Source organism: Parasteatoda tepidariorum, chromosome 7 (assembly GCF_982258835.1).
Source record: "Parasteatoda tepidariorum strain Cologne lab strain chromosome 7, Ptep-v5.0, whole genome shotgun sequence".
NCBI lineage: Eukaryota > Metazoa > Arthropoda > Arachnida > Araneae > Theridiidae > Parasteatoda > Parasteatoda tepidariorum.
This window is the reverse complement of record NC_141761.1, coordinates 34,476,137-34,499,229: the sequence shown is the minus strand read 5'-3', so window position 1 is coordinate 34,499,229 and position 23,093 is coordinate 34,476,137. Positions and strand designations below refer to the sequence as shown.

Here is a 23,093-nt window from a genome sequence, read left to right as displayed (position 1 = left end):
TATTTTAGTTTGCGTCAATTATTTCTCTACAATTTGCAAATATAAATATAAAACAATCATATTCAATATCAACAAATGAAATCATATGATTTGTATTTTAGTGACCAAACACGTGATTTTAAAGTTTAATCCTACAGGATAAACGAAATCATTTAAATATCAAAGGAAGGAAGGACACTATGTGACGAAAATATTTCTTTCCAAGTCATAATAAACATTAATAAAGATTTATCTATTCAGGCCAGTGAATAAAAAGCAATTGAAATTCCAAAAGAAGTCATTCGTATATCCTGACCAGTAAAATTAAAATTGTTAATTTGTGCTACACGTATTTCGTACTTTTTTGTCGCTATCCAGATGAGACACTCCTAGGAGTAAATAACAATTTGGTGATTGGCAAAAGGAAAAGTCGTTCCTAGTTTATTTTTATTAACAAATTACTTTGCTATGCAACAAAGCAATTACTGCTTGGCATCTAAAAATGACATGTTGTTCCTGTATATCAGCTTTTTGCAAGTAAAATTAGGGTGAAATACAATTAATGTTATTTTACATGTTTAAAAGATTATTTTGGTTTTGCAATGTTTTTTTTGTGCACCTGCATAAGCATCTATAAAAAAATATTTAAAAAAAATTCTCTCCATACGTTACCATACTAAAGGTCAGAATGCTAATTTTAATTAAAGTGCTTCTGTGAAGTATGGTCTTATCCATATTTACACTTCCACTCCCCATATATCTCAAAATAAATATAAAAATATTACGGAAACTTCCCAAAATATGAGTAAGACAACAAAAAAAAGGAAAGAAGGAAATTGTCTTTAGATAATTCTGTTTTCTGATTTAAACTGAATGCATCTCACGATTTTAAATCTCTTTATTTTTCATCAGCGCACAAAGAATTAATAATAATCAATAAAGAAGATGTAAAAATCAGTAGTGTACAATAAATCATGAAGGGAGAAGTTAAAGTTGACAAAGACAACAGGCAATAAGGGAAGAGATAATTCAATCTTTAATTTCTTTGCTCTGCACATCAATTCAGATCTGAAAAAAATAAAATAGAATTTAAATATTATTTTACAACAAATTAGATTGAGAAGCTATTTAAAACATAACAAAGGTTAGGAAGAACACAAATTAAACATTTTACTTGGTTGTTACACATTTTATTGATTTCACTGAAGCATTCAGTTAGAGCCTGTTATGACAGTTATAGTTTCTAATACACAATGTATTTCCGATTTTTGGAACTTTCGATTAAGTAACTTTAAATATTGATTAATTAACATAGTTCATTTAATTTCGACTGTATGTCAAAACCATATCGTAATTTTCTGGTACATTTGATTTCAGTTGTTAATTTCTTATTTTACTGTAAATATTTACACCGAAGAGCCATTACATTATGACCACCCTGCTAATAACATGTAGGACCACCTTTAGCCCTCAAAACTGCTAGCACCCACCATGGCATTGATTCCACAAGGTGCTGATTCGTAGTTTGAGGCATCTGGTACCAAGCGCTCACCAACTGGTCCTGCAATTACCTCACATTGCGAAGCGTAGCAGCACGAATTTGGTTTTCCAAGTAGGACCACAAATGCTCTATTGGATTAAGGTCAGGTGAATTTGGGGGCCAAGACATGACTTGAAAGTCACTGGAATGTTCCTCAACGACTCGACCCTTATGACATGGTGCATTATCCTGTTGGTAAACACCATCCCCCACAGGAAAAACTGTTGCCATGAATGGGTGAACCAGGTCTGCAACTATGTTCAAGTAGCTTACAGACGTCAGGGATTGTTCTATAAGGATTATGGGTCCTAATGTGCCCCATGAAAACATTGTTCCTGGGCGAGAAACCATGAAAACCTGGGAGAGCTCATTGTTATAGATGGAGGGTGTTCATAATGCAATGGCTCTTCGGTGTATACTTGACTGGTTTTATTCAAAATATTTTTCATATTTCCTTGAAAAACTGAGACTGCGGAATTACCATTTCACGACACATATGTTTAGACATATTTTTATATAATTTATCTCTCTTGTATTAATGAAACTATTTAGTTCCAGGTTTATTTTTTTAAAGAATTAAGCCTGTTTTTTTTCATATATTTAGAAGATAAAAGCAATGGTGTTTTCCAGCTTACAATTCTGTCTCAGCAGAATAAATTTATATTGCTAGTCCTTTAATAGTTAATTATTAGGGTCATTTAGCATTTTTCCTTTAGGACATTCCGCAAGCTCCCGTGCGTGGGATTTGAAGTTAAGTGCGCATGCGTCAATTCTGGTAAAATGCGCATGCACCCGTAGAAACTATCAAGCTTACAGGAATAATAAGATATTATGCAATAACTCGTAAATTAAAAATGCTAATCTAGAGCAATATAAGCATAACTTCAACCAAAAGATCAAAATAAACATTTACTATGAGCATGGTTATTATGGAAGTTAAACATTTTCAAACTAAATTGTATAATTAAGATAAATATATTTGAGAATTTTAAATAAAGAGAAAATATTTAGTTTATTATGTACCTAGTGCGATTAGAAAACCATAATTTTTTAACTAAAATCGATAAAATTTATTTTTTATTAAATCAATTATTGTGAAATCCCACAATTCATTTTAACATTTTATAATCACGAAACCTCCATCTTCATTTTTTCTTCTTGATCAATCTGCAACATGCTCATTTTGCTAATTCAAAGGTAGGCTTAAATAGAACATTTAAATTGAAAAGTTGGCTTAAATAGAAACATTTAACAGCTTTGAACAGCTTGGAAAAAAAACGCAAGCATGCGGAATTGCTTTATGAAATCGAGAGAAATCTAAGGTAAATTTTCGAAATCTCGAATTTTTGATTCATCGTGTCCAGCACCAAAGACAGTACTTAAGAACAATCCACTCTGGCGGCATCACGACGTTTTTCTAAAACTTACTTTTACCCCAAAGAGCCTGTGCGCCCTCTACCGACACTTAAAGGAAACGGTTATTTCACGCAGTAGCTCACACAGTAACAGTATTTATGTATTGTTACTGCTATATTTTCGTTTATCGCTGTACGATTACATTTGCAGTAGGAATGAATAATAACTCATTATGATTTACAGTTGCAAAGTCTAGTCTTCCTAATTACATTCACTAAAAATAATTATAAAAAATCTGAACTGTTTGAATTTTTGTTAGCATTTTGAAATTTTTTAAAATTGTACTTTTACGAAGATAAAGAAATTATTTTTCTTTTTTTTGTAAATTTTGAATCATTTATCTTAAATTTTCATTCTATATTTTTGTAAACACTGTCTCTGTCATGTTATTATTTACTCTTGTATATTTTATTCAGTAATAGGATAAATTCTACTGTTTGAAGAGAAAAAAAAGGAATCTACATTAATAGCGCTCTCTTGCATTTATTCTATTATTAGTGGAAAAAGATCAATAGTGCGTATCATTCTTCAATATTTTATTCGATATTTTATCCAACATTGAAATAAATTTAATAATTTAAAAAAAAGGAGTTAAAAATAAAAATGGGTAAAATAAAGCCAAATGCACCTTACAAAATGTACTCTTCTCTTCTTTAATCATCCTTAAAGAATTAACTTCTAGACATTTTAAAGAACTAAATTAAGCAAACGAATGCCGCGAACTTAATAAATTAAAAACTGTAAAACAAAACGATTAGTACTACTTGTATTGTGGCAATAGGGGCTATTTTAATCTGTACTAAATATGCTTATAATTAATAATAATATTTAAATTAGATACTGTGGTGATTGGTTTTTTATGACCACCGGAGAGGAAAATTAAAAGAAAAAAACTAATTATGCTACATTTTGTCACTTATGAGTTGACCAAAAAGAACAGAAAACAGACCAAAAATAGTCAAAAAATAATCCTAACTCTCAGTACCCTAATGACTCTTCCACGTAACCTAGTGTAATTTACTATATTTTACAAAAAACATTTTTTAACTTAATTTTTACATATAATTATTACGATTATGTTTCTTAAATTCTTTTAAAAATATGCAGTAAACTCTACGCAAGCAAAAATATTCACAACGTTTATTTTTGTTTTAAGGGGCTTTTAATCTTTCGTTCTTTTAGACACATAAAATATGAGTGAAATAATTTTTCATTAAATAAATAATTGTACAAAAATTTTATTTCAATGTTTCTTACACACATCTAACTATCAAACCATCTCTAACCCTAACCATCGTAAACACATCTAACCCTAAAATTAAAAACTCAAAAAAGATTAAAAACTCAATTCTAATAAATTTCAAGCAAAAATGTAATAGAATTATTTAACTCACATTTAATTGGTTTTGGAATATTTATTTGATTTGGATTGAAGTTTAGTTGGAATTCCTTTTTAAATACTTCGGAAAAGTTTCAATGACAGCCGTTGTCACTACTTCATTGCGGCTACCTAAAAGTAAAATAATATTATCCTCATTAAAAAACAGTACCAAACCATAACTGAAATGTTTTTTAAACATATTTTGTTCTGATAATCAGAAAATAATTATATGTGTTACCGTTCATGACCGAAATCAAGACAATGTAGACTTTCTCCGGTGAATGTCAACAGTCACATAGTCGCTTTGGTGAATATCCGAAAGATTTGTTGAATCTGATTTGATATTAATTTATTCGTTGATATTTATTACTATATTTATTTGATATTTTATTGTCTTCTGAGTACAGATTAGGAAAAAAATTAGTGTTCGGAGTATAGGCACTTGACCTTAAAAAAATTTGATCTAGGGCGTACCGAACAAATATATACCGGGCAGTGGAACCTAACTGAACCTAGTATATATATACTTCGGGCATTTACCAAAGCGACTATATATCAGGTAATGTAATTATTACTCAAAATTATCTTGGTATATAATTTTAACTACTTCGAATTTACATAGCAGATTAAATAAATATAAACTTTCTGCATTCACTAAATATTTAAAAAACAATTTCTAATTACTTAAATTTAACTACCATTTTTGTGCAAAAAAAAATTATGAATAATTTAATCAATAAGCATTAATCAACCCTTAAGTAAACAGTTCTTCCTTTCTTTCAACAAATGTAAATTTGAAGATAGATAAATTTATTTTATGCATAAAGAAAGCAATTAAAAATATCATTAAAACATTATTTCATTCCTTTAACCTAATTTGAATATTTTCACTTTCAGATTTTAGAGATTTTTGCCGTTATTTGTTTTTGTTTTTGATGAAGATGTTTCACTTACAACTTTAAAGTTTAAGCTTAAAGATACTTTCTTTCGTATTTTTCATATTTAATTTAATTAATTTTCTAACAAAGTTTACTTACAAATGAAGACAATATGTACTATAAGAGAGACAGAGAGATGATTAAATATAAAAGCAAGCTTAAAATACTAAAATGAAATTCTCTGTTTGTTAACATACCACTTCTCGGAATTGGATTGGTACTCCGTGCCGTAGTTCGGAAACTTACACGCTCTACAAGCTCCCTATGTGTCTGTATTATCTCATCTTGTTCCCTTAAAAATAAAAAATGAGCCCTATTATATGTACACACACAAATATATATATATATATATATATATATATATATATATATATATATATATATATATATATATATATATATATATATATATATATATATATATATATATATATATATATATATATATATATATATATATATATATACTGCATAATTACTGTAAATTAAAAATAAGTGTAACTTGAATGTACTGTCTTAGTAACAAAAACATACTTATCCATCATATTATTTTTGAATGAATATTTTGTATTTTTCTCATGAATGCTGTGATATGTGAAAATATGTTAAAAGTATAGCATATTTAAATTTTAAGATCATTATTTTGCATATAATTATTACATTCTGTCTGTGCATACAAGCAGCAAGGTGATTGTAAATGAATGAATTATGTTTGAATATTGATCTGGATCTGTATATTTTTTGTTATTATTTCCGGGTTATAATTAATATTGGAATGTTTCCTTAATTAGAGATTTGGGGTTCACCAATCTAATTATTGTCTACTCTTTTACATAAATTTTTATTTGGGAAAGTATTATTTCGGTTTTTAAATAATAAAATAATATTCAGAATACATAATAATAAGAATTTACTTCAGCTCAAAATTCTTCTTTCTTAAAACATTAGTGGTACAGTGGTACTTACTCTATAGCATCTGTTGGTGCTTTAACGAATAACATGTGAAAAGGAGAATTTTATTTGTACATATATATCAATGCGAAATATATATATATATATATATATATATATATATATATATATTTGTAAATGCCTTGGTTACCATTAATAAAGTCCAGCAACACAATTAAATGATTATGCTTATTCTTTAATAAAAATATGAGTCACACAGACTCTTAAACAATTAAGATCGAACCACACAGGTTCCAGTTTCACACAGAAACATATTTCAATTAACTAATATTATAGTCACTTAGAGTCTTAACCACTAAGGTTGCCAGTTTCACTTAGAAACAATATCAACTGACTGACTTCATTTACATCGAGAAAGTTCTATCCATTTCCTTCAGACGAGCGACATCTGGCGGGATAACATAGAGGCTGTTGTCTCGCTTATTACATATATATAATATATATATATATATATATATATATATATATATATATAGTATTGTTGAAAACAATGTATAAAAGTAGATTCAAAATAGATTTATTATTATGAACAAATTGGTTTTCTCAACTTGAAATCTAGAAAACTAAAGCTCGATTAAGGAGAAAGAGAAACACTTCGGCAGCATTTCTGGTGTTGGTAAAATGTTATTACTTTTTAAGTTACTATCGAATATTGCATACAGTACTAAAATAACGATTATAAAATGCTTACGATCGTGAGACCGTGGTTGTAAAGAGACTTCTTATACGAAACAGCAGTCTTCTCCACACTGGAAAAGAAAAAAATTAATAAAAAATAAATAGAAAAAAAATAATAGAAATGGCTATACAAATTTGTTTAGCTAATTTTTGCTTCATCGTTTCAGTTTTAATCAAGATATTTTTATAGTGTACTTTATTTATTTATTTTACTGGCAAAAGAATCTCAAATAAACTTTTAATCCCTATCAATTAAAACTTAGCAATTAGGAACAAAACTAAAAAACATGCATCTAAACGCATGTATCCTTTACAGAATTTTTGATAAAGTAAGATTTCATTCAAATGAAATAGCTCTTAAATTAAAAATCATTTTAAGAATTTTTTTAGTGATCAAATAAGTTGGTATAAATTAACAGATTAATGCTCATTTTTACTTACATGACGTTCTCTTTCTTTTTCGCTTGCAACTCATTTTTTCTGAAATATAAAGGGAGTAATTAAAATTACTTCGAAAGTAACAAAATCAATCATTAATATTCAGATGAAGAATAAATAATAATTTACTTGTGTAAGTATTAACAATAATATGTTTTAGAATCTTAGTAAACTAACAAAAGTTGTACCCATAATCATTTAGATAGGACATGATTTATTCATCTGGTATAGAGCAAAAATAAGAAATTTGCAGATAGTGGTCAGTAGCAGCCTTTTTAATTGTGACCACTTAGGAAATTATGTTGCCACTTTTTCATCAATTTAAAACTTTAAGCGATTAAAAATTATTAATACCATTAATGTATATCATATCTTTTGAAGCATACCTCAAAATAAGATAAACACTACAGGCTCATTTCCAATGTGAAGAAGAAATTCCCTGTCTTCTATAAGTAATTTTATGTAAAATTTATTTATAGTATATAACGTTTTCAACCCCCGGGGTCTGAGTAATAGCTCTCCCGTGCCACAGTTTCGAGGTTCTATCCTCTGACTGAGAAAGCGTTTCAGTGGGTCGTTAACTTAAGTACCATGCATGCACTGTGGGTATAGAGAAATTTAATTTTAAAAATATGATTTTTTTTTTAAATTCTGTTTTCCAAGAAACATTAGAATTGAATGTATTCTAACTATGTTAGGTACATTCAGTTCTCAAAAATTAGTAATATTTAATATAGGGTGTTGTCTTATATTATTTGGTGTTGCAAAATTTTTTTGGAAAAGTTTTGAAACAGGAATTCTAGGCTGTCCTAATCTTAAAATTCTTTTCAAATATTTTCATTATTTTCCTTAATAGAGAACTATGCTACTTTAATGCGAGAAAATATCAACGAGAATTCCGATTATATTCCCCTTAATCTCAAATTTCTTTGAAATCACAAGTATGACATTTGTTCTCATTTTAATCCGATAGGGAAATAAATTGGCTAAAGTGAAGATTCAAGGTTTAAAATATGGAGTAAAATATAAATATGTCACACATGCTTAAAAGCTTACAGAAACACAGTTGATACACAATGAATATAGACATATAATACATAAGTACGTATGTATTAAGCATGTACGTTAAGTATTAATGGCAAAATTAATTAAATAAATTTCCACTGGTTTTGTCATACTAGTCTCAACACATTTGATATGTTTTAGAATTTTTATGAACTGACAGGAAAACCTTGGGATTTTTAGCTGAAGGCATTTAAGTTTTTTACATGGTTTTCTATACCACACGATTCGTTTAATTTTTCGAATAAAAAATATCGAATAAAAAAAGAAAACAAATTTAGATTGTCAAGAAAGTTCTTGGCATTTCTGATGAACATTGATTTGCAGTACATTCAAATTATGATATATACTGTAAGATTGCATGAGAATTCTTTTTTACAACATTTTTCTATGATTTAGGCAACTAGAAAGGTCTGTGGTGAACACCTTATGGAACCTCTTTGCTCCTTGAGGTTGGGTATATACATTAGCAGAGAGGGCTAACGTGTCAACAAAATGACCGGCTGAAAGGTGATTCAAATCCCATCGTTTACACCACAATGCTTCCCCCCTTCTTTTAAAACATTTTTGCACTCCTCAGTTGGTGACCCTGGGCTATTGGAACACGATGCAGCACCACAACTGCGAACATCACGAAGGAATCTAGTATTCGCTATCATTCACGCTGGATGGCACTGCTACATCACTTGAAAAAACATAACTCGAACGCAACTTAACAATGTCAAGTCACTGAATTACACTGCAAAACATTTACGGTATCGAAACATGTCCAGGACCTCGACATTCACTCAGCTAACTTGAGAGGAGGGATACATTAGGAAGACATTTAGCTCTTTGAGGCTGAATCTATACTTCAGCTGAGAGAACTAACTTGCCAATCTCATTGCTGACTAAACGGGGATTTAAATCTCAGAGTTTACGCCACAATAGTTCCTCCTTTTCATCAACACGTGACTGCACTCATCAGTCCTAAGACTCTCCAGATGTTTCATGGAAGAACTTTTTTCTGCGAGTTTTTATTGCAGCCAAAGAGTTTTAAACATTGAGATATGTTTGTTATGGAAAAATGATGTATCTGAAAGTATAGGGTCTAGTTATAGTAGGGCAGTGTTTCCCAAAGTGTGGTACGCGTACCCCCAGGGGTACGGGAACAGTTTAGAGGGGGTACGCGTTCTTATGCGAAATATCTTGCAACAAACGAAAATTTTATTCAAAGATAAAGCTAGCCATGAAAATTTACGATTACGTATATTTCCATTGGCTATTTTTTTGCAGAGTTAACAGTTAATATTTAGTGGTGTCAACAGCCAGTTGTGATTTTTAACTTTTGTGCAATTTTTTTATAGTAAGAAATACATTAATTTTTTTATCAGTGGTACACAGCGTTACGAAAAAAGTAAGAAGGGGTGCACAAAAGTCTTAAGTTTGGGAAACACTGTAGTAGGGGATGACATTCCAAACGTACACTAAATTATTTGTGTAGTTGTTAAAGTCACTTGATGTTCTGCATTTCCTTGATGAAACACAATCCTTTGAGATTCTTTTCCACTTTTTTCAACCGTGTCATTTAGCGCTGGAAAGCTTTCTCTATCCAGCATAGATAAATTTAGGCTTTTCGAACCATCACTTGTTTTATTTGGATTGATCATAACTACATCAAAATACTTAGTTTTTTACTGCACATTTCCTTGGCAAGTATGAGCAGTTATTCAAGAGATAGACTTTCTCTATAAATGTTTTGATTAAGTATTTTCGTTCTTTTTATGGCATTATTAACCTTGATTTTTTGAGAAAAATACCAATTCGGACTTCTCTTTCGCATCTGAGGCCCTAGAAAGGAAAGTGCAACACCGATAAAATATAACCTTTCATGCATAATCAGGTGACTAAATTAAACTATATCGATTAAAATTTCAGTCTATATTGAAGTAGTTTTGACTATTTGTTACATTTTAAAAATAATATAAATACAGATATTCATATATGTTATACGTATAACTCGAAAAATAATGCAGAGACATAATTATCGTTTTGTACAAAAACAGCAAATTATTTCAAACTGCTTTTAAAACCAGTAATGTTGTTAGTATAATGAATTGAAATAATTAAAGCTTTCATTTTAAGATTTATATCATGATTGATAGCATAGAGTGACATGTCAGGAGTATGGTCAATGTTTAGGAACCAGGTAACTCATGATCAAAAAGGAAGGTGTTCCTATAGTTTTTAATGAAATTTGGATCTTTAAAGAGTTTCTAATGGAACATTAGTCTATGAGTCAATTAACTCATTTGAAATCATTTGTTAGGTATTTAAAAGGTATTTAAAAAAAGGTATTGGTATAAAAAAAGTTTGGTTTAAGAAATTTATTTATGATTTGAAAGGCACCTTGAAAAGATTAATTGATCCATAAAATATGCCTTCAATTGTAAAAATGTAAAAATTTACCATCATTAATGCATACAATTACTATTTAAATATCATTTTAAATAAATATTTAGCATTGTTGATAAGCGAATGAACTATAATATAATGCTGGGGGAAAAAATTTGGAAGCTATAACCATCCATAATTTTAAAAGCTTTTTTAAGACAAATAATTATTAAATTTCAAAATAATGTAGATAATTTTCTCCATATGATTTTCAGGCTGAGAAACATAGATGTTTAATTTCGTACAGCATTTTAAAATTAAAATAATGGTGAAATATCTGCACCCTTGAAAAAAAAATATCAGAATTAAAGTAAGTGTAGCACTAAGCAATTTTTCTGGCTGTTGTTTGCATCTTCACCACCCACTTTCGAATGTGAAAATTCAACAAAAAAGAAACATTGAATAAAAAGTGATAAAGTTGAGGCTGATTAAGTGACTAACAAAAATGAATGTCAAAACGAAGATTGTGATTTTTGAACATCCTTTAATCTTCTTTAAAGATACATATTTTAAGAATATTGGACTGTTTTTGTGAGTAATGAGATCAATTTGCAAAATGATTGCAAAACTGTAATTCAATATACTGTATAAATAAATATTGATATTAACTTAAGTCGTTCAAGGGTTAAAAACTATGAAAGCATAAAAATTACGCCCTTCTATGACAGATAACGTCAGTTCTGAAGGATAACATCAATTAAATTTCGCTTTCTATGTAAGAAATCAATCAAAAATTCTAATAATCTTTCAAATGTAGAGTTAATAACAGAAATTTTGAGTATAACTAATTTTTATATTTTTTATACTAGGTTGAAATTTAAAAGTTAAACTTTATATAACTTTTTATCCAGAGTATACAATTGTCATGCTGAAATATGCATAGCATATTTCTTAAAATATAAAACTTAATTTTTATCTTTTTTAATCCTTTTCTCAATAAATAAAAATAGTTAATATAACCGGTTATATTTTTTTACCACAAACTTGAATTGAAAGTTCAGGGTAAAATCTGCATTTATAGATTCCCTCAGCATCTGCCTGACACATTAGCACAGAATTCAAAAACCATTACATGACTGCTAAATGTTTTGATTTCATTCGATATTATTTCTCACGCTTCCTTTTTCGCCAACTCATTTAAGTGTGTAAATCTGCGAAAAAGAGCCTTGATAATAAGTTATAGCAATTGATTGACAATACAGATATTCCTTAACCTACCTTAGCGAAAATATTTCTAATCTGTGCATAGACCCGTGTAGTAAACGGTGACTGATGCACGGTAAATCTGTCCAGTCTCAAAGTCCTCTATGTTCCCATAACAAATCAGTACCTCAGGGGGTACTGATCCAGGAGTTTCCTTGTCTTCTGGATTGGTTCAAAATTACAAGGCTACGGCGTTGAACATTAGCAATCGTAAACCCAAAAATTGGGTCTGCTGCTCTACGGCGGTCATAAAATAAAATAAAATCTGTACATAGAACTCGCATTTTTAATTTCTTGATGGACAGAGGTGTTCAATGGGACTTGGCCCTGAAGCCACACACACTCGAGCTATTTTTAAAACTCATTACCATTTTAAAACTCATTTTACTAATTAAAATATTAAAAATAAAAATGATGAAACTCCATAGTTTCAAAAATAAAAGATTTTTATTATTTATCTTATTTAAGTTTTCACTGAAGCAGTTTCTGATGTTTAATATAAATTGCTTGCATGTATCACTCTGCAATAAGTATGAACAATTAAAAGCATATACATCAACATCTTCACTAAACAAATCTTTCTTTGTTACAATGCATGATTTTTCTGAGATTCTGAGTCCAAGCTCCCTAAGATAATTAGCATCAATATACTTTCTTCGTTTAATTAAAAAGTTAGAAACCAAAAACAAGCGAAAACGAAATTCTAAAGATATGTATGTTAGCAAAAACAGCACTTAATCAGGGGACATACTGTCTGCTTTTTTCGTTTTAATTTGAAGAGGAATATTAAAAAAATATCCAAATTAACACAATTATTTTTAAAGAAACAGCGTAATTACTTAAGTTGAGGCAAGCAGTTTTCTTCGTGTTACTTAAGTAGAAATAGAACATTGATTTTAATGGTAATTTAATATCAAGAAATTCAATACATTAGTTTTTCTCCTTTTTTAAATGATTTGGAGTTACCAATGATTATGTAAGTTAAAGAATTACTTTTCAATGTTGAATACTTTTTAATGGTGTCGCTTTTCTTTATGACTGTCCACGAAGAAAATTTCTTTTTTTTTTAATCAAGATTCAGTTATAACATACTCTGTTTTACAGAGTTAATTTATTATTTTTAAAAGTTGAATTATGCAGAAAATATTTGTTTTATGATTGTTCAACTAGTGATTTTTTTAGTACAAATGCGACCGTATAAGAGAGAGGGGGCTAGAGTGGACATCTTGAATAACTCTTTTATTTATAGGTCAAATTTTATGAGATATTGTAGATTCGCAATGTCGATTAGCCCTTCCATGTGTAATTGCATTATCACATAATGAATACTTTAGAAAATATTCATGAAAGAAAATTTTAAAAATGCATTAATATTAAATTTCAGTGCATAGCTTTTTTTTTATTCCGATAGTACCTGTTACTAAAATTAGGTATGCAATATTTTCATTAAAAATAATAAGACGATTTTGATTTTTTTTTTCCTAACGGATCACTACCATTTCGCTCCAAATTTCATATTGCATTGCTTATTTTTTATTTCAATTAGTACCTATTACGAAACCTAATGAAGCATCTTTGGTATTAATAATTGTATAACGATTTTTACGGTTCCCCTATACGAATAAGTGTCTTATGTCCTCTACTTTTGCTTTTCAGCTCTTAGATCATTTTATTTTACTTCAATAATTACTAAAACTAATAAAACATCACTAACGTCAATAAGAGTATGTTATTTTTGGCGCTTTTCTTAATTTTGTTTCAATTAGTATTTAATACAAAAATTAATAAAGCGTCATAGAAGTTAATAATTGTATCTCGGTATTTTACGTTCTCCTAGCCGAACTAGTGATACTTCTTCATTAAGTTTGAATTTCAATATTTAACTTATTCTTTTATTTTAGTTACCACCATATAAGTTTACTTATTTTTTTGTATTGTTGTAAAGTATACATATACTTAGTATATATTTAGTAATGTAGAAATATTAAATAAAATTATACCACTATATTCTACTAAGTATCACCATAAGTAGTTTCTGGAAATACTTATGCTTTTAACATGTTTTAGCTAAAAGAAAAAAGTCGAAAAGGCAAAATATTTAAATTTTTCAATACTCAAGTTGGCACTTATTTTTTTGAATTTTAATGTTATCATTGCTAGTTTTTGTTAATTATTGAGATGGTTGATTTATGTTACTTATTGATTTTGTTAATTATTGAAGAACAGCTATAAATTTTCATTGTGCAAGTTATGTATATTTTAGTTCGTAATTATGCATAATAGCTACTTATGTAGATATAAGTAAGGGGGCACATATTGAGTACTTCTAAAATTGAAATATTATAAACTCATACAAATGATAAATAAATAAGATCAACTGGAAACTCAAAGTAAATATATTTATGTGTTAACATAAAACAAATATTTTATGAAAATAAAGTTTTCCAAGAGTAACGTAGAAAATTACGTATTTATAGCTGGAAGAATTCAATCTTGAAGAAATAGAGTTGGTGTTTGAGAAATGATAAGCACATGTTTTTAATATTTAGGATCATGGTAATTCTGTGTCTCTCTCCTGTGGCAGAGTTAGTGCTGCACGAAGATTGTGTTTCACAGATTTGGTTTGTAATTAAAGACAAAATTATAGCTATATATTTTAACTTTGTTTTTGAAATCCTAATTTATTTTTTATATGATGTTATCAAGCATTCATTGCTGGACCCGTATCTTTCTCTCTATTGCGTTCCTGATACTCAGGTAGCTCAACGCGACAAATTTCTTCCCCTCCCCTTTTTTTCTCAACATTTGTTTCAGTTTTTAGATTGAAATGTGAACTTCATGTGGAACTTTACAATTTTCAAAACTTTAGATTGTTTTAAACTCTATTTTCTAACAAAATTTTTTTCGTTTACCTTATGTTTAGTTCATTTTTTTAATTGTATTTTTATTGGTGATTTATTTCAATAAGCTAAAGATATTTGAAATTAAAAAGATTTTCATTTAAAATATCTTGTTTCAGAGTTTTTCTTTTTTTCAATTCATAAATTTCAAACCAATAAAGTTTAATTACTTTCTCTTAGTAGAACATTTATTTTAGCATGTAGTGTTAGAAGAAGACATTTTTGTCTTCTAAACCACGTGAACCTACAAAGTGCAATATTTGAATACAAATATTTCGTAAGTATCTACAGATAAATTTTGGAATTTCCCCACTGCTCTGCAGATAATTCAAAGATTTCTGTTACTGGGACATTACTTAGACTTAATTTTCATTTTGGTATTATTTTTTTGAAAAAAGATTTTTTTTTTCAATCCTTTTTTACCAAATATTGTTTTAAATATTTCTTTAATTAAAAGTTTAAGAAAATGCGTAGAATATTTAACCATTATTTTTAATTTAAATTATTGTTATTGCTTATTTTTTGAAACATAAAAACGAAAAACACCAAAGGAGGTTTTTAATGTCAAAATAATTATTTTTGTAATGCTAAAGACTTAAATGATGCAAATTTTATAAATATGGAAATGCCTCCCTAAGATATTTCCTTATTAGCCCCTGTTGTAGCTCTACTGGAAACTGGATATTACTATATGCTAAGTTTTTCCTTCACCATTTTTATCAAAATTCATAAAAATTAAAATTACTACTAGTTTTAATTTTTACATTAATGTTTTAATGTTCTTTTATTTAAAAATCTTGTTAAATAAAGACATTTTTATCTGTGAAAGCAAAGCTTTTTTTTTTTTACTTAAACAATCTCTATCGTTAATATGCAATTATAATAATGAAACTTTTGCTGAAAGCCACTCGCTTTAGATTAAATAAATCAACAAATCAACTAATTATTTTCAAAATCCAAAAAGAAATTTAAGAATCTATCTGACCATCCAATTTGCAAAGGATTATAGGAGAAACAGATACTTTTCTCGCTAATGATACTTACTTAAACTTGATATTGATCAAGAATTTAAGAATAAAACTCATTAATTTAAAATTTGGCAGAAGTTTTCTTCCACAAAAATAAAGACACTACAGGTGGTAAAACCTCATAAACTCTGATTAGTTATCTATTTATTTGCGAAAAGAAATACTTAACGAGTGTTGAAGACGAAAACATTTATAAACTTAAAGTATTGCACAGCAATTATTTTTCAGACGCATAAAAGGGAATCTCGAATTCCAACAAAAAATAATAAAAAAAATAATAAATAAATTATACCTTATTAATATCGGAAGCGCAAATGCGAGTGAAATAATTGTTTAAAAAAATTAATTGCTATAATGTACGCATATACCCAAAAGAATTTATTAATAATTGCTAAAAAAGTATAAAAGAAATCTTAAGTTCCTTATTGTAAGAAATAATTAATAGAAGCGCAATGAATAACGAGACATTTCTTTTGACACAAAAAGTCAACTTTTTAAAATAGGATGTTCTTCATGTAATTAACATATTGGACCCAGTTAAGCGGATTTATTAAGTTCTTAAGTCTAGAAATAGATTCTAAGCTTTGATAGAGTCCTTAGAATCAGTGTTGAAATGATTTACTTTTCTTAATGATATACAAGTAATAATAAAATCTAAAGGTTTTGGATAATAAGGTTGCATTCAGCTAATTATTTTTCTATTTTTAAAATCAAATCAATTTCGTTTTGATATAGAATTCAGCTGACGAGAATTGAAATAATAAAAATTTTGAATAAAAAGATTGAAACAGATGAAAGGCATGGCTTACTAGAAAAATGAATAATGGCCATTTTTTTCTAGAGAGGTAATATTATAGAATATTTTTGAGATTGATTCTTGAAAGAATTTCAGTTGGACTTCACATTAAATAAAATTCATTACATTAAATAAAGACCATTTTTTGAGGGAAAGACAAGGTATTCTCAAAATGCAACTACTACTAAGAATTGGCCATAAACTTGAATTATTTCTGTACTTATAAATAACCGAATTTATAAATTTTGTGATTATAAATATAAGTAAACTCGATGTGAAATGATCAACTGATTATATAATAAATGTAAAATTCAAAGTTTGAAAGGAATTGTCTGTAAAATAAAATTATTTTTGTTGTTGTTGTAGTTCATTTACGTCGCACTACAGCTGCACAATGGGCTATTGGCGACGGTCTGGGAAACATCCCTGAGGATGATCCGAAGACATGCCATCACAATTTTGATCCTCTCCAGAGGGGATGGCACCCCCGCTTCGGTAGCCCGACGACCTGCACGCGAAGTCGAGCACTTTACGGTAGCACAGTTTAACGAGGGCCAATACCGCACACCCTCGGTCCCTGCGCAGACTGGTCCAAGTGGTCACCCACCCGCACACTGACCACAGCCAGTGATGCTTGACTTCGGTGATCTGCTGAGAACCGTGTCTTAACGATCAGTCCACTGCCGGACAAAAATTTATTTTTAAACTCTATTCATGGCAATCAAATTGAAACAAAAATTTTTGTTTTCTAAGTTTTAATAAAACGATAGGTTTGGGGCAAATTATTTTTGGCAAATAATTTAAGCCTTTCTTTTCTTCCCTCTTCTTTTATATACTTATAAATTTGCTGTAATAATTAAATATATTTTAACTATAAATGCTTAAATTTATTTGAAATAAATATTTTCATTTATTAATTTTTTTGTTTAAGCCAAAATAAAAAGAAATCATATACATGAAAGTTAAAATTATTATACATGAAAGTTAATTTAAATCCCCCTCAATTTTATGACTACAGTTTTATGTTAACATAATTCTGAGTTTTTTATTCAAAGACTTTTTGTTTCTTGTAACTCGCTTTCCAAACAATGATTGTACATTCATGAGTAAGAATAATTCAGAAAAAATTAAAAACTAAAGTTACTAACTCAATTTTTTTTCAACGCAATCATTTTATCCCTATAAAAATTTTAAGTACTGACATTAAACTACCGCAAAACTAGACACGTATTAAGGCATATTAATAAAAAAGATATTACTGCATTAAATATTAAACCATCAGAAATAACATTCATAATTTCTAAAAAATTTTAATTAAATTTTAACTCAAAACAATAACAATAAATATATTAATTTAAAACAATAGATATTGAATCCTAGTTAAAAAGTTATTTAATTTTAAGAAGTGAAAAAAACGTTATTTTGTATTTTTATTTAACAATCAGAAAAGTGCAACTTTCTCATAATTATGAGATTTAAATGCTTTGTTATTTATGTGAGTTTATATTCTTCTTAATAATCAATCTATGTGTAAAACTGAACAGATTACCAAGAAGACCATCAAAACTTAGTTGTAAAAGAATTTCATATTAAAGTTCATTATTAAATCTCACAGTTTTCAAGAAATGTTCAAAACATTTAATTTAATCAATCAGCTTCCATACTGCTACGCTATCTTAATTATAATTTCTTAGAATTGCCACTCTTGGATATGTCTGGGAATTCAAGTCTTAAAATAATCTTCCTTATTTTAGTGAAATGTTGGTTTCCCAACTCCCTAACTTTTCCTGCAATGAAACGCATTTGCAGGGTGAATCGCTTCCACAAGGAGACTTTTTTTTTTCCAAACTAACTCCACTGTCAAAGAGAAAAAGAGGAAAGCATTTTTTTTTTCGGTCTTAACTGTGACTTTATTTACTTTTCGCACATAAACTTATGATAGATATTTTATACTTTAGGCTGTTATTTTCGATACATGTGTAATAGAAGACCATCACCCATCTACAATTTGAGAGGTAAGGTGTGCGGTATTTAAGCTTACCTTAATAATCTTCCTTATTTCAGCGAAATGTTGGTTTCCCAACTCCCTTACTTTTCTTGCAATGAAACGTATTTACAGGATGCATCGCACCCATAAGGAAACTTTTTTTTACCCAAACTAACTCCACTGTCAAAGAGAAGAAGAGGAAAGCGTTTGTTTTGTTTTTGTTTTCTTTCGTTCTTAACTGTGACTTTATTTACTTTTCGCACATAAACTTATGATAGATATTTTATACTTTAGGCTGTTATTTTCGATACATGTGTAATAGAAGACCATCACCAATCTACAATTTGAGAGGTAAGGTGTGCGGTATTTTAGCTTACCTTAATAATCTTCCTTATTTTAGCGAAATGTTGGTTTCCCAACTCCCTTACTTTTCTTGCAATGAAACGCATTTACAGGGTGCATCGCTTCCATAAGGAAACTTTTCTTTTACCCAAACTAACTCCACTGTCAAAGAGAAGAAGAGGAAAGCGTTTGTTTTGTTCTTGTTTTCTTTCGTTCTTAACTGTGACTTTATTTACTTTTCGCACATAAACTTATGATAGATATTTTATACTTTAGGCTGTTATTTCCGATACATGTGTAATAGAGGACCATCACCCATCTACAATTTGAGAGGTAAGGCGTGCGGTATTTTAGCTTACCTTAATAATCTTCCTTATTTTAGCGAAATGTTGGTTTCCCAACTCCCTTACTTTTCTTGCAATGAAACGCATTTACAGGGTGCATCGCTTCCATAAGGAAACTTTACTTTTACCCAAACTAACTCCACTGTCAAAGAGAAGAAGAGGAAAACGTTTGTTTTGTTTTTGTTTTCTTTCGTTCTTAACTGTGACTTTATTTACTTTTCGCACATAAACTTATGATAGATATTTTATACTTTAGGCTGTTATTTCCGATACATGTGTAATAGAGGACCATCACCCTTCTACAATTTGAGAGGTAAGGCGTGCGGTATTTTAGCTTACCTTAATAATCTTTCTTATTTTAGCGAAATGTCGGTTTCCCAACTCCCTTACTTTTCTTGCAATGAAACGCATTTACAGGGTGCATCGCTTCCATAAGGAAACTTTTCTTTTACCCAAACTAACTCCACTGTCAAAGAGAAGAAGAGGAAAGCGTTTTTTTTTTGTTTTTGTCTTTTTTTTCGTTCTTTACTGTGACTTTACTTACTTTTCGCACATAAACTTATGATAGATATTTTATACTTTAGGCTGTTATTTCCGATACATGTGTAATAGAGGAACATCACCCATCTACAATTTGAGAGGTAAGGCGTGCAGTATTTAAGCTCACCTTAATAATCTTCCTTATTTTAGCGAAATGTTGGTTTCCTAACTCCCTTACTTTTCTTGCAATGAAACGTATTTACAGGGTGCATCGCTTCCATAGGGATACTTTTTTTTTACCCAAACTAACTCCACTGTCAAAGAGAAGAAGAGGAAAGCGTTTTTTTTTTTTTTTTTTTTTTTTTTTTTTCCTTTTCATTCTTAACTGTGACTTTATTTACTTTTCGCACATAAACTTATGATAGATATTTTATACTTCAGGCTGTTATTTCCGATACATGTGTAATAGAGGACCATCACCCATCTACAATTTGAGAGGTAAGGCGTGCTTTATTTTAGCTTACCTTAATAATCTTCCTTATTTTAGCGAAATGTTGGTTTCCCAACTCCCTTACTCTTCTTGCAATGAAACGCATTTACAGGGTGCATCGCTTCCATAGGGAAACTTTTTTTTTACCCAAACTAACTTCACTGTCAAAGAGAAGAAGAGGAAAGCGTGTCTTTTTTCTTTTTTGTCTGTTCTTAACTATGATTTCATTCACTTTTCTCACATAAACTTATGATAGATATTTTATACTTCAGTCTGTTATTTTCGATACATGTGTAATAGAAGACCATCACAGGTAAGGTGTGCGGTATTTTAACTTATCTATTCAATTTCTTCTAATACAATTATATCAATATAATTCTCCTATCAGCATTTTTTTAAAGATAGTTAAGTATTAAACGGTTGTCTGTGGTTAAACTTTTGATTTTTACATTTGTTCCTGCGTAACTTACACTAAAGATGATAGATTAGAAGATCTATAATTCTGAACAATAAGTATATATTTACTATTAAATTTGCTTTCACAGTAATATAAAAACAGATTAAGTATCAGTAAACAAAATTTGTAATCTTATGGTATGCATTAAATTTGAATGCGAAAAGTACTGAAAATTGTAATTACACATATGTAAATTATAATGTATAGAGATTATTCACATGATGCAAAGCGCATTCAAGGATTCCAAAAACATCTAAATTCGTACTGAGTCTTAACTCCATAGGATAAATACAATTGATAAAGATAACGTTGTCAAGAAAATGAAAAGTTATTAAATAATCTATCATTCCAAACAATAAGTAAATATTCACTGTTAAATTTTCTTCTACAGTAATATAAGAAGAGATTAAGTACCAGTAAAAAAAATTTATTATCTTTTGGTATGCATTAAGTTTAAATGAAGAAGGTATGGAAAAATTGTAATAACACATATGTAAATAATAGTGTATATAGATTATTCACGTGAAGCAAAGCTCATTCGAGTTTTCCAAAAAAAAATCTCAATTCGTACTGAGTCTTAATGTTGAATATTAGTTAAACTATTTCATATATGACGCTTCATTTAGGGAAACCATATTTTATTTTGCAAGCATAAAGTTAATTTTATTTCATTTTTTTCAATAAAGCAAATTTTCAGAAAAATATTTCACAAAACCTTAAGAGTAAAACATTAACAATAGCAAAAATGCTATATGTTAAAATGTAATGCTAGTTTAGGTAGTGTTTAGGCTCTTTTCCATATGAAAATCAAACATTTTCAAATCGGGACTAGTTAGAAATTTCTGACTTACTAGATTAATAAAATATTATCACTAACTTATTAAAGTATAGTAGTTAGTACACTGAAGCAGTTTTGACATTTTACTTCAGTGCTTGTAACGATGTAATCTTGTAATAAAAATTTTAAATGCTTTTCGATTATCTAGAATAATCTCTGTTTCTAATAATAATGCTATTTTAATAATTTATTGACCCTTAAGGACAAGAATTTATAGTGAAACGAATCCTATTTTACCACGTTCATATCAACTTGCCTTCGTGAATGTCTCCTCGGGTGGAATTTTGTTATCGATTTTAAACTAATTTTTCGACTAGCTGAAGATTTCAAATTTGGCACATAGTTCAGAATTGGACGACAATGCATGAAAATGAAGAGAAAGAAGACATACGAAGTAAACTAAAATTAAAGAAAAATTATTATTTTCGCGATTGTCTTTTGTTGTCGATTCGATTATTTCAAATTAGTGTCACATGTCAGTTGAAAAGTTTTGTGTACAGTGAGTGAAAAAATTGAGATTTTGGAAGTGAGTACAAGAAAAATCTAAATAAAAAGTAATATTTTTAAAAACCATGTTTTTGTAGTGGAGAATAATAATTAAAAAACAAAAATTTGAAAAACGAAAAACGTGGTGCGCATGAAACATATAACAGCACATATACACATTTTCTTCAAATACATCCTCATACACATGCATATACACAAACATATTCCACATTCAGATACAATTACAGATATACATACACATATTCTCATGAGCGCACATACACACACTAATATAACATTACTGTTATGTATTTCATGCTCCCCACGTTTTTCGTTTTTCAAATTTTTTTTATTTAATTATTATTCTCTACTACAAAAACGTGGTTTTTAAAAAATATTACTTTTATTTTGATTTATTTTTTGTTATTTTTTAAAAGTAGCTAAAATACTTAGTTTTTAATTGGAAATCAATTTATTTTTAAAATCTCTCTGTTTATTTATTTTTAAGTCTCCTCAATTATAATTAGAAAAGAGTATGAAAAATTTATTATACTTACCTCGAGATGCCTATAGTAGAGTGACTTTACTACAAAACCGATTGATTTCGTTTAAGATCTAATCGCTTTCATGATGCGATTGCGAAAAGCTCTTCAACAAGTATGGTGTTAAAAATATTCCTAAACAGCTGTTCATTGGTCACGCATATCTGCTCATTGCGCAGATCTGCTCCTTCGTTTTCTCTTCTCGACCAATCTTTTTGATGTTTCTCACCATTACTTATTCTCTCTCTTATTGTACTTACAAGCCTTATTTCAATTTGTTACTTGTTACCCTGGAATGGGATGTCTGAGGCGTTATGAAGCTCTATTCATTCAAAAATTACTTTAAAAACATTTTTATTATCA

At 28.8% G+C, this 23,093-nt stretch overlaps 1 long non-coding RNA gene across 1 annotated transcript; it reads right to left on the bottom strand.

Annotated features, from left to right (window-relative positions):
* Positions 1 to 859: 859 nt before the first annotated feature.
* Positions 860 to 22,857, bottom strand: LOC147806997 (uncharacterized). The gene is made up of 6 exons (XR_015435756.1): positions 22,746 to 22,857; positions 7,346 to 7,384; positions 6,918 to 6,975; positions 5,452 to 5,546; positions 4,330 to 4,445; positions 860 to 1,047 (listed from the first exon to the last, which is right to left on the bottom strand). It is a non-coding gene; the product is annotated as an uncharacterized LOC147806997 (long non-coding RNA).
* Positions 22,858 to 23,093: the final 236 nt, after the last annotated feature.